Source organism: Buteo buteo, chromosome 4, assembly GCF_964188355.1.
Source record: "Buteo buteo chromosome 4, bButBut1.hap1.1, whole genome shotgun sequence".
Lineage (NCBI taxonomy): Eukaryota > Metazoa > Chordata > Aves > Accipitriformes > Accipitridae > Buteo > Buteo buteo.
In genome coordinates this window covers 60,511,122-60,516,093 of record NC_134174.1, presented here as the reverse complement: position 1 = coordinate 60,516,093, position 4,972 = coordinate 60,511,122, and positions in this window count along the sequence as shown.

The window sequence follows — 4,972 nt, the reverse complement described above, 5'->3', positions numbered from 1 at the left end:
ATCTCCTACCCAGCCCCTTTTAAAAAACAAACTCTAATTCACACCTTATCCTCCTGCTGCATCTCTGAGCCCCAGGAACAAGCCACAGCCTGATAATTTTCTCCATGGCATCACCCTGCAAATACATACAAGCTGTTACCTGCATGCGTTTTTAGAACAGTGGTCCATGGGCCCTTCCTAAAGGAGCTTTAGAAAGTGGGAATCTCCCACATGTTTGGGTTTTGGTTTTTTTGTTTTTGTTTTTTTTTTCCAGAACTGGGGCTGGGTCAAAAGAGATTTTTTTAAGTCATTCCATCTACTTATTCCTCTTAGAGTCCTCCTAGAAGACCCAGAGATCTTTAGGAGGAGACGCTGAAGATGATGTGGTTAACTTCCCCAGCACACAGTACATGAGGAGTGGGTCAGCACATCAACAGCCTCTCCAGCACAGCCCTCTCTAAGAAAGGGGGAAAATGTGGTTGTATGTGGGACTTGTCTCCTGGTAATGCAGCATCTTCACTATGCAAAATAAACAAACAAAATAGAAGTCAACTTAGCAGAAGCCCCCGTGAAATCATTTTCACAATTTCCAGGTCACGTTTTCCCATATAACTTGGAAGCAGGGTCCTGCTATCCCCGTTTCCTTTTCACTCCAGGCCATAGGGGAAGGCATCTTCACTTCTCTTTAACGTACACTGAAACCAAGACACGGAGAGACAAAATGACTTGCTCACAGGAGCGTGAATTTATAGCACAACTGGGAACCAGCCAGAGAGTCCTCCTCTAGCCATTACACCACTATTGTGTGTACTCAAAGAGAAGAGCTACTCTAGTTTCTTTAATGAAGTACAAGTGTCTGGGCATATTACAGATACCATTCCAGGTCCTTCAGTCCTTGCTTGATCAAGACTTGATCAAGTTGTCTTTGTGTCTTCTACAGAAAGGTTTTCATTAAGGACATGAGACACGACCTGTCTGAAAGCCTGCCCTGGCAAGTTCAGCACTTTCACCTGGCCGCACCCCAAAACTGCTAGAAACAAGTCAATGAAAGCATTACAGCATGGGCTAGGTCTGGTTTTCTGGGTGGTGGGGCTTTTTTGTGATTTTAAAACCCCAGCATGGCACTATTTATTCGTTACAGTGAATGAATTCCTCCCTTGTTCGAGACGAGTCTGACCCAATCCCCGTTACTGAGTACGGCAGCAAAGCTTGTGCTCTCAGGGGCACCGTGCAACTGGACCAAAGGCAAAACACACAGAGGCTGGGGCTCCACTCACCTCTTCTCCTGACCCGGGACGGGACCTCGACTGAGTAACGGGGCTTTTGGGTGCCTTCTACCACCCCCTCCCTTGACCCTGACCGGCACACGGGCTTCCAGTTACCTGCCGCAGAATCGGTCTCCCCCCGCCCCGCAGGAGCCAGGACGGCTTCACCGACCCGGCGCTTCCCCCGAGGACCAGGACCGCCCGCCGGGGACCAGGACCGCCCGCCGGGGACCAGGACCGCCCGCCGGGGACCAGGACCGCCCGCCGGGGACCAGGACCGCCCGCCGGGGACCAGGACCTCTGCTCCGGCAGCGGCTGGGCCGGGACCCCCCGCCCCGGCACCCACCACCCCCCCGAGCCACCCAGGCGCAGTCACCTACCCGTCCCGCTCGCCAGCCGTGTATCCCCCCCCCTCCCTCCGTCTCTCACCCATGTGCTTACCCGGGCTCCGCGCAGCCGGCCGGGCTGGGAGGAGAACGGCAGAGCCGGGGCAGCCGGAGGAGGAGCCGGGCGGGGGCTGCCCGCCCCCCGCTGCCCCCCTGCTCTCAGCCGCAGGGCCGGGACGGAGCCGCAGCCCCCGCCGCACACCCAGCGCCCCGGCTTTCCAACGCGGTCCCTAACCTCCAAGTCAGGGGTTTAAGGTGTTAGCAACTAAAAAAAGGGGAGGGGGAAGGGGGGAAAAGCGGTTCGAGTTGCGTTTTACCTTTTCTCCGCAAGACTGGCGTAGCCCTTGTGCACCTGATGGGCTTGTGAGCAGCCTCCTTCACGATTGGGTTTATATCGTGTTCAGCTGCGACAGCCTCTCCTCCCCCTCCATCACATCCTGCCGTCTACAATTACGATCTGGGGGAAAAAAAAAACCAAACCCAAGAACACCCAGATTGCTCTAGGTTACATTTAAGGGGGACACCGTTGTACCGGCTCATCCAATAAAGTACAGCTGAAAGTGTCAGCACCCCTGGAGCACTCTTCCTGCTGCGAAGCTAACAGGCCTGGCAGCAACACAGAGCAGAAGTAAACCCACGAGCTGCAGGTTACTTTGCACCAGCAGCCGTAAAGTAACTTCATTTAGGAGTCAACTTTTTTTGGACAGTATTTTCCCTAATGCTTGTTTTTCCACAGAAAACTATTCTCCACCTGTGAGTGAAATGTACCATATCCACACCTACTACACCTAGAGGAATTATTTAGGGGGCCTGTTTTAAAAGTTACAGGGGGTGGTGTTGGTTTGGTGGTTTTGTTTTTTTTTTACATCTGAAGATGTGCAACTGTAGGAGCAGAAAAGAACTCTACAAGTTAATATTTTTTGAAAAGTGTTAACTTCATATAGTTTAGAGTTATAAATAGCTACATTTTCCAAGAATAAACTGGAATTTAATTATGCAATAAGATTATTCTGCTAACAGAAGCTATACTAAAGCAGCAGACCCCATTCCTAGATCAGATTTCCTTATTCTGCTTTTTTACTTCTTTTCTCCAGCAGGACACACAGTGCCTACCATACTCGCCCTGTAAACAGTCCTTACCCTTGAAAGCTGAGCAATGCAAGAACTCCACAGCAAGAATCATAGAATAGAATCATAGAATTGTTTGGGTTGGAAAAGACCTTTAAGATCGAGTCCAATCGTCAACCCAACACCACCATGCACAATAAACCATGTCCTGAAGTGCCTCGTCTATGAGTTTTTTGAACACCTCCAGGGATGGTGACTCCACCGCTTCCCTGAGCAACCTGTTCCAATGCCTGATAACCCTTTCAGTAAAGAAATCTTTTCTAATATCCAATCTAAACCTCCCCTGACACAACTTGAGGCCATTTCCTCTCATCCTAGAATAAGGACACAAGATGAGCTGTGCCATGGGCACGCAGCACCCAGGTTTAACCAGCATCTAACATGCAAGTACTGGTACTTGCATAAGACTGAGCACGTGTAGTTGAAGAACATCTTACACGTCTCTTCCCACACAAAACTAAACACAGATCAATAATTTTGCAATCTGTACAGACAAAACACGCCCTTGTGCCTACCTCACAGTATGTAGTTAGGAATGGAACACAACACCAAGTGCTGAACAATAAATAAATAAATACAAAATTTCAGTTGAACTCAATGAACGAAGTATAGCCTAGTTCCTCCAACAGTGATTCATAAATGAAAATGATCTTTTAAGGCTTAAGAAAACCTGTTGCTTTTCAGTGCTATATAGTTTTTATTAAATTTATATTACTTCCCTTTCAGAAGTGCTATGTTATTCTGGAGTTCCAGCTCACTTTTGTTTTTCTTCTTCAGAGAGGACGGAGAAGAATTAAGGAATTTTATTTACTAAGGACATGGATGTTATAGTTTAAGTGTTTCATATGATAACCTTTGTTCAGATATAAATCACACATGAAAATTTACTTTGAAATTAGATTCTGTAATAGCATTTAGATAAATATAATCCATAGCTGATAGTTTATCACTTCAAGAACAGACTTCTATTACAGATCAAAAGTAGCAGAGAAAAACAAAGCAAGAGGAACCCAAGGCTACATCAAGAAGTCCAAAAGGTTTCCATATTTCTTGCTTGATTTGTCCCTACATCAATGTTCCCAAAGATCTCATATGAAATTAAGGACTGTCTTTGAACCATATGAAGTCTCCTCCCCTTTCCCTCCACTGCCTAGGATTACTGCCAGATACCTTTGTGCTGCACCATACATACATCTCTAAGTGAAACACCAGACACTGCTTTCCAAGGGTTTTTGCCCAAGCAGAACAAGCAAAGATTCACTTTTCCTTTCTCCTGCTTATAAAGCATAAGCAAAGTGACTGCTTTTGACTACTGCAGTCCAGTCAAAGTCATCTTCTGAAATGCAATGGCTAGTTGCTAGGAGAGGTGGTATGTGAAAGTGAACAAAAGCTGTGGGAGGACTAAAGCATCAGTGAGTTGCTTTGCCTGTGGGCAAATAGTCAAAGGACACTTGAGACAGCCACAATCTTGGCTGAGAACCCGGGCCACAAAAAGAACTCTAGAGACCTAAGTGCAAGAGTTCATCTATTTATTATATACTGCAAGAATACGAGGCAACAAAAACTAAGAGGCAGGAAAAAAATCTGAGGCAATTTAAGTGTAATAAATCATTAAGTCAAACAAAAAAATTTCTCTTTCACAACAAGTTTACTCTCAAGATCCTTCCAATTTGCACAAAGCCAAAACTTAAAATATATACTTCAAGTGGACAAAAAAAGCTGACCCTGAGTTTCAATAACCAAATACCCACTGTGCTCTATGAACAGTAATGTGGCCCCTTAGTAACATTGCCACTGGATTAGTCAGAAACGACAATTAAGTATCAACTACATTTTAGAGAAATACTAAAAATCCGTTAATAGTTTGATTCAGTATTTTTGTCATATCTCAGAACAGGACTTTTCTATTATGATGTGAAAAAACTTGATAGGGTAGAAATCCTAACAATGTAGCTACAGACAAAACAGCTTAATACAATTTACCTCAAAACAATATTCACAGATGCATATTACACAGTGTAAGCGTACAAAAAGAACGGTGCATTGATTTTAGAGAGAACTACCTATACGCAGTCCAAGATTCAGCCTTTAATGATACTGAAACAAGTTTATGAAGAACAATTTTCAGTCTAACTTCAGACTGGAAATTAAGTTGAAAGAAGACTAATCAAGATAAGATACAGTTTTTCAAGTAAAATTAATGGCACCAAAGTT